We start from the raw sequence: 8,908 nt of genomic DNA, 5'->3' as shown, positions 1-8,908 counted from the left end.
AAATTTTTTTTTTTATTTTTATTTTTTGATTTATTTATTTAAAACAAACAAAACATGAAATATGGAAATGACATCATATGCAAAGGTAAGATCACACCTGTTGTATGCTCGATGATGCCAACACAGAAAAACAGTCGCTCGACCTGCTTTTTCTGTCTTCCCCAATAGATACCTACAAAATTCTCTCAAGAGACATAGGGGGCAAACATACCTGGTTCCTAGATTGCATATAAAGATATATCAAGTAAAATAAGCAATCTAACCTGATGCCATAGGATTAGGAACCAAATCCTAGGCATAAACACCCTAACCTGCTAGGTGTGTCGGTTCCCCCTCATGGGGTAACTGTCCTTCTCAATCTGCCTTCCAGTGGGTGGTTGCTGGCAAGACTGCATCATCCACTCCATCATATTCTGCATCCAGATAGGTGGCTCACTGGAGTATTGCATCTTCTGAGGCCTTCTCACTTGCTTGGGTTTGCTCTTGTAGGTGCCATTGTGATTGGCTGGTACAAACCGCTGCTAAGGCCATTGATGCTGAGGAGCATGAGACCAAGGGGCTTGATACTGATGCCTTGATGCTTGTCCCCATGGTACTTGATAGGATGCCTGATGCCAAGGAGTCTGATGCTGAGCCGCAGGTCTAGCGCCATAATGAGCTTGTTTGGGCGCTTCTTTCTTGGCTTTGGCCTTTTGAGCTTTCAAGAGGGAGTACTGAGGCCGAACATGCCTACTGAGACCGCAGTGATGGCAAATAGGAGGTCTTCTGATGGAATGAGGCTGCTGAGTGCCTGGAACATCATCATTGACCTTTTCCTTCTGTTTATCTTCAACAGCGAGAGGAAGCTCTGGGACTGTAGGCTTCACAAATACAGTCTTTGAGGAAGAAGGAACATCAGAAGAGGAAGCTACATACCCAAGACCAGTCTTGTCATTTGGGCTCTTCTGGATGGACAGCATACGAATCAACTTCTCATTAGTGACTCTCTCTAGCTGGAGCTGTGTCTCTAGTAGCTTTTCCTCGAGCTCTTGTACTTTGAGCAGCAATGAACTCTTCTTGGTTTGCAAACTGTTCAGATCATTCAGGTGCTGCTTTCGGCCTTCCCTCAACTTCTCAAACTCTTTGTAGAGTGTCTTGTAGGCCTCGAGCTCTTCCTCATTTTCACTATGCTCCAAGTAATATGAGTCTTCTTCTTCAACATGTGGGGCTACAAAAGCCATAAATTTTTCAGACTCTGGAGCTTCTTCTTCTGACTCATCACTGAGAGTCACATTGTATGCCTTCCCCTTGCCCTTTTTGAGATTCCCACAATCGGCCCGGATATGCCCAAAGCCTGAGCATTCAAAACATTGGGGACGTCTGGGATCTTTCTTCTCCTCTTCCTCTGGTTCAGCTTCTCTGATGGGTTTCTTTATTTTATCAGAAAACTTCTTCTTGAACCTATCATCTTTCATCAGTCTTCTGAAATTTTTGGCTAACATAGCCATAGCTTTGTCTTCATCCTCAGAGTCATCTTCAGAGGAGGCTTCTACCTTCTTCTTGGAAGCCTTTAGGGCAATGGTCTTTAACTTCTTGACCAGGGCAGAGACAGCTCATATGTTTGAAGAGATCCCACTAGCTCTTCAATCTTCATCTCTTCAAGATCCTTGCTTTCCTCGATTGTCGTTACCTTGATCCTGAAACGCTCAGGCAAAGATCTGAGAATTTTTCGGATGAGTTTTACATCCGAGATAGGTTTCCCAAGACTCACCATGGAGTTCCTCAGGCCACTCATCTTGGAGTAAAACTCCCCAAAGGTCTCTTCTTCCAACATCTTAATTTCTTCAAATCTTGAAATCAACATTTGAAGTTTGACAGATTTAACAAGTTTCGTGCCTTCATATGTTGTTTCGAAGATTTGCCATGCTTGTTTGGTTAATTCGCAGTTTGAAATTTTGGCGAATTCAGAAGGAGAAAGTGCTTGGCACAGAGCATGGAGAGCTTTATCATTGGAAAATCGGGCATTTTTCAAAGGGACTGTTTCGAGAGTTGTATCCACTGGTTTAGTCCAACTAGTTTCAACAATACTCCAACAGTCAATAGATTTTAAAAAGAATCGCATCCGAGCCTTCCAATAGCCATAGTTCGTACTATCGAAGGTAGGAACAGAATTAAGAGTTTGAGACATATCAAAATATAGAAGTCAAATATAATAACACTCAAGAAATTAATCTTCTCAGAGTGTACCAAGCTCTGATACCAATTGAAAAACGAAATTGACTTCTAAAAATAAAGTGTGTGCATAAGTGTCAACAAAAATTAAAACACAGCGAAAAATAAATGACACATAGATTTTGTTGACGAAGTGGAAACTCAATCAAGAGAAAAACCACTCTGGGGCAACCAAACCCAGGAATTTCACTATTCAGAAGACAAAGCTAGATACAAGATAGTAACACTCACATGTACCGATGCAGTGGTCGTACCTTGATCTCTGACGTGTAACCCAACACGAACGCTTCCCAACCAGGTTCTCCTACCTGAAGGGGTCTTCAATGGAATCCTTTATCTTAGAGCTGACCTCTAAGATAGACTTCGGTTTATAGCACATCACACTTGTAAAATTGCTTCAGAGGGATTGATGACTTCTTTGAGGTCTAATGGAATTCACATCGAATTCTTGCAGTTCTCAATGCTCAGGGGCCTCTATTTATAGGCTGGGGGCTCAAATGAGCGTCAGGCAAAATATACCTGGGCGCCGTTCGGATGGTGGACATGGGCCGTCCGGACGGACAACTGTGCGACAAGATTTTCCAAAAATTTCGCGGGGAAATCTTTCCTGTTTAAGAGCTTCGTCCGAACGGGATGGCACATCATCTGGACGGTCGCACGTCCGCTGCAAGTAATTTCCTTATAAGGCTTTCGAGCGTCCGAACAATGGGGGATGAGCGTCCGGACGACTATTCTTCAACACGCAATTTCCATATCTGCATTGCGCGCGTCCGGACCATGAGGAGCAGTCATCCGGACGGTTGAAGTTGAACCGGCAATTTCCTTCTTTGATGAACGCGCGTCCGGACCATAGCTGTCAGACGTCCAGACGGTGATATTTGAATTGCGATTCTTGCCTTAAGGAGACGTTCGTCCGGACAGGATACCACATCATCCGGACGGTTGATTGATCTTCCCTTTCTTGGAACTTGGAAAGAAATCAGAAACTGATCGAGTACTGGGAGGCGTCCGGACGTGTTGCTGAAACGTCCGGACGGATGCAAGCTGGCACAGAAACTTCTCGATGCAGTATGGGGTCCGGACGGAATGAACACTTCATCCGGACGGATGATGCTGATCTATCTTGGAGGTCCGGACGGTAGACACGTCGTCCGGACAGATGGCACAGTGGACAGATGGGTGTTCGGACGGGATGGTTCGATCGTCCGGACGGCTGACAGGGAACTTGAATTCTTCTGACTTGCAGACTCTGAATAGTTGAATCCCTATTTACAGAATCTTTACACTTAAGTGATTTTGTCCAAACACAGAATGAGGCCAAAATACTGACAAATTCAATACTGTATTCTTGCAGTTCTCAATGTCTAGGGGCCTCTATTTATAGGCTGAGGAAAAGAATGGGCGACTGCAGTGATATATGCCTGTGCCGTCTGGACGGTGGACATGAGCCGTCTGGACAGACTACTGTGCGACAGATTTTTTTGAAAATTTTGCTGAGAAATCTTTCTTGTTTAAGAGCCGCGTCCGGATGGTGAGACACTGTCGTCCTGACGGTTGCACGTCTGTTGCAAGTAATTTCCTTATAAGGCTTCACGCATCCGAACCATGGGGGATGAGCGTCCAGACTGCTGATCTTCAACACGCAATTTCCATATCTGTTATGCGCGCGTCCGGACCATGATAGGCAGTCGTCCGAACGGTTGAAGTCGAATAGGCAATTTCCTTAATTGTTGAACGCGCGTCCGGACCAAGGCTTACTGTCGTCCGGACGATGATATTTGAATTGCGATTCTTGCCTTATGTATGAACGCATCCGGACGGGAATCTACGTCGTCCAGACGGTTGAAGCAATCTTCCCTTAAATTGAACTTGGAAAGAATCTGAAGCTGATCAATCACTGAGAGGCGTCCGGACAGGCTGCTGATACGTCCGGACGGATGCAAGCTGGAACAGTAGCTTCTCGAAATAGTGAAGGTCCAGACGGGAATATACGTCCTTCGGATGGATCATGCTTGGTCTGTCGGGTGTCCGAATGGTATGGTATGTCGTCCGGACGGATGGAACAATGGACAGATGGGCATCCGGAAGGGATGGTACGATCGTCCGGACGACTGACAGGGAACTGGAGATTTTCTGACTTGCAGGCAGAATCTTCTGAAACTCTTCTGAATAGCGGAATTCCTTGTGAAACAGCATCTTTTACATACAAGTGATTTTGTCCAAACAGAAAGAGGCCAATAATACTAACATTTTTTAATGAGTTTATAAGGAAGTAAATTAATGTAAGCCCACTTAGTGTGGAAAAATCACACTTGAGGATTTAATTTAGAAAAGTGAACAGAAAATGGTAGAATATTATTAATGGGTGTTTAGGATTAAATAAAAATAAGCCTAATTAGTGTGGTAAAATAAACAAAGTGTTTATTTTATCCTATGGGCTTGTAAGTGTTTATTTTAGTGTTGGGTACATTCTGTTGGACAAAATCACTTCATTGTAATGATGCTTTTGAACAGGGATTCCGCTATTCGGAAGTGCTTCCAGAAGATTCGGCACTGTTTGCAAGTCAGAGATTTCGGTTTCCTGCCAGCCGTCCGGACGACGTGCCATCCCGTCTGGACGCTCATCTGTCCATAGTTCCAGCCGTCCGGACGACATGCCATACCGTCAGGACGCCCGGCAGACCAAAGCATCATCCGTTCGGACAACGTGGATTTTCGGCCAGACCCTCTTTTGTATCGAGAAGCTTCTGTTCCAGCTTGCATCTGTCCGGATGTCTCAGCAGCCCATTCGGACGACTCTCAGTGATCGACTAGCTTCAGATTTCTTTCCAAGTTCAAATAAGGGAAGATTGCTGCAACCGTTCGGACGACGTGGATTCCCGTCCGGACGCGCTACTCCTTACGGCAAGTTCACAATTCAAACTCAACCGTCCTGACGTTAGTCTGCCATGGTCCGGACGCGCGTTCAACAGATATGGAAATTGCATGTATAAGATCAACCGTTCGGACGGCCATCCCCCATGGTTCGGACGCGCGAGGCCTTATATGAAAATTACTTGCAGCGGACGTGCGACCATCCAGACGACAGTGCCTCTCTGTCCGGAAGCGGCTCTCAAACAGGAAAGATTTTCAGCGAGAATCTCAAAATTCTGGTCCCACAGTTGTCCGTCCGGACGGCCCATGTCCACCGTCCGGACGACAGTGCCTCACCGTCGGGACGGCCCATGTCCCGTACAAGGTATGCTAAGGAGTATGGCTAACATGGACATGACCTGCAAACCATCTCCACGGGTTAAGCAGGTATGGGTCAAGAAGGATGAGACCATTCACCCCTTGAGGGGGAGTGGACTCACCTAGTAGGTGATGTCTCCCATGCCTAAGATTTTGGTTCCTAAATCCTAGTGCATGTCAGGTATGTTTGCATTGCATTGTTATTCATGCCATATCTTATTCATGCTTTGCATTCTGTTTGAGGAACCATTTATTCTATCCCCCATATGTTCTCTTGCTATCTTGAGAAACTTCTATAGATATTTTTTTTTGGGGAAGACAAGTTAAAAGGACGTCAGGCGGCTGCTTTTCTATCTTGGTATTTCTAAACCTCTCTCCACGAGGACATGTTTGGCTTTACCTTACATGCTGGGATTAGATGTCATTTCCTTTTCTATAAGCATGTCTTTGTTGTTTTTCTGTTTATTGGTTTTCAACAAAAAAAAAAAATGGGGAGAAGATGCGGAATTTTATTTTTTTCTTTTGATAGCTTTTCAAATATTGCATGCGTTTTTGCTTGATATCTCAGTTCATTATGCATTGATTAAATATGCTTATATATGATTGAGAGTTTATGCATGATATTTGCTAAGTTTTCCTGTGGCATCTTAATGATAGATAGTTACTTTCCTCATGTGATGAAAATATGCACTATCCAAGGCTCCCCTAAGGTACATCTTTTCCGTCTCTGACTTGTTGCTTCTAGAAATTCTAGATAAGAGAAGGGGTTTTTGATAAGATGGCCGAATTGACTGAATGCTAGTTGAGCCTAGAACCTAAAAATTCTGGCATTCTCTCTAGGTTGCAGTATCAAAAGAATCAAGCAATTACCTTTATGAATTCTGCGCGATATATGCATATTTTCTGCTTATGTGCTAAAATATGCCTTGCCCTTCATGGTACAAGTAAAACAATTGGATGCTGCATCTTAGGGGGAGTGTATCAGATGAGGGTGGCTAGGCCCTAGTAAGTTATAAGGTTTAACTTTTAACTAATCTTTCACTGATTTTCTCTCTTGTCTAGAAAATCTGGTTGCTTTTTGTCATATCAGTTAAAGTCATACCTTATGGGAAAAGTCTTCACACACACATGCATGACATGAGTTGAGTAATCTATTTAAAATTTCTATCCGCAAGAAAATTTGTGCTTATTGAATACTTAACTCTTATTTATATCTTCACACACACATACATGCGTGTTCTGAAGCTAACTTTAGGGAAAAATATTTTTCTGCAAATTTTTCTCCAGCTTCAGATTTTCAGTGTGAAGCGTCCGGATGGATCTATTCTTACATCCGGACGAGCGCAGTCTTACCATACCCTGTTCTAGCAATAGCCGTTCGGATGGTTAAGTGACATGTCCGAACGGGATCTCTACAGGTTAAAGACTTGCATAAATCTTTTCATTTTTATTGATTTATCATCGCATGTTGTGTGTTTTTCTCGTGGATTTCTCCCGAGATTTTGGCATTCTCTGCACATTTCTTCTCATTCCATGATCTTCATTGTGTCTTCCGTTATTCTTTTAAGTTTTGGGCTTTTAGAATATTGAAATATTTGGTGGGATATTTTCTTGAGATAGTGTGCATGAAAATCCTATTCTGTCTATGTGCTAGGTTGATATTGGTATATCTGGGTCATTTGGATTGCGATCTTTGTTTTTGTAATTCTTGGGCATCCAATTGACAGCTATCATAATACCACTTTCTTTTTGGGACTAACAAGATCTAATATTTCTTTGTGGTGTTGTTTTTTAGGAATATTTATGTTTAAACGTTTTTCAGGAATATGTCATCTAGCAACTCCCAGTACAATATCTGACAGATGGATCCTTTGGAAACTGATTGTTGAAGTCAGATGTTCAATTTCCAAAGGTCTTGGGATTTGAGATGAGCTTTTTCTGCCAGTTCATACAGAGCCTTCCATAGCATTCCCTCAGATCTGCATCAGTTAGAGGTTTAGTGGTGAATCGCCTCATTTATCTGGCAGACCAGTTGCTTAGAGGATGTCAATCTGTAGATAACCAGTTTTCGGCTTTGCAAAATCAAGAGATTAAAGGTTGTTCAGTCCATGGTTCCCGGCTTCCTGAGCTAGAAGCCGAAGTAGCGTAAATCCAACTTTTGGCACGAATTTCTCTCTGTTACTTGCATTCAGTGGATCAGCAGGATTTGATACTTGGAGGATTTATGTTCCTCTCTTTTGGGCCACTTGTAGACTTTTCTCTATTCTCCTATTGTTTTGGATTTTAGAAAGTTTTTGTCTGTGGATATTATTACTCTGTTTATCCTTGTACTTCTTAGACATTGAAGGGGAGTAATTGTTGTGTGGTTTTTCTAATTACTCTGTCTTACCCTTTGTCCCTTTGTGACAAAAAGGGGGAGTAATTTTTTATTTGGACCAGGATTGTATTTTTAACCGGTCAAGTGATTTTTGTCTCAGAATGGCCAAAGGGGGAGTTTGTTAGTTTTAGTGTTGGCTACATTCTATTGGACAAAATCACTTCCTTGTAAGGATGCTTTTGTACAAGGATTCCGCTCTTCAGCACTATTTGCAAGTCAGAGATTTCAGTTCCCTGCCAGCCGTCTGGACAACGTGCCATCCCGTCCGGACGCTCATCTGTCCATAGTTCCAGCCGTCCGGATGCCCGACAGACCAAAGCATCATCCATCCAGACGATGTGGATTTCCATCTGGACCCTCCTCTATATCGAGAAGTTTCTGTTCCAGCTTGCATCCGTCCAGACGTCTCAGTAGCCCGTCTGGACGACTCTCAGTGATCAACTAGCTTCAGATTTCTTTCCAAGTTCAAATAAGGGAAGATTGCTACAACTGTCCGGATGACGTGGATTCCCGTTCGGACACGCTACTCCTTAAGGTAAGTTCGTAATTCAAACTCAACCGTCCGGACGTCAGTCTGCCATGGTCCGGACGCGTGTTCAACAGATATGGAAATTGCATGTAGAAGATCAACCGTCCGGAAGGCCAACCCAGATGGTTCGTACGCGTGAGGCCTTATATGGAAATTACTTGCAGCGGACGTGCGACCGTCCTGACGACAGTGCCTCACCGTCCGGATGCAGCTCTCAAACAGGAAAGATTTTCAGCGAGAATCTCGGAATTCTGGTCGCACAGTTGTCCGTCTGGACAGCCCATGTGCACCATCCGGACGACGCCTGTAATTATCAGAGCAGTCGCCCATTTGAACCCTCAGCCTATAAATAAAGGCCCCTGGGCATTGAGAACTGCAAGAATTCGGTATTGAATTCCACTAGAGCTTAGAGAGTTATTTGTGAAGTTGTTGAGCTGATTTGTTCTCTCTAGAGTCATTATTGTGTGTGCTATTGCTGCACTTAAACTGAAGTCTATCTTAGGGGTTGGCCCTAAGGTAAAGGATTCCATTGAAAACCCCTTCAGGTAGGAGACCTGGTT

The sequence above is a fragment of the Alnus glutinosa genome, chromosome 3 (genome assembly GCF_958979055.1).
Source record: "Alnus glutinosa chromosome 3, dhAlnGlut1.1, whole genome shotgun sequence".
Classification (NCBI taxonomy): Eukaryota; Viridiplantae; Streptophyta; class Magnoliopsida; order Fagales; family Betulaceae; genus Alnus; species Alnus glutinosa.
The sequence above is the reverse complement of the archived record's forward strand: the minus strand, read 5'-3'. Positions refer to the sequence as shown.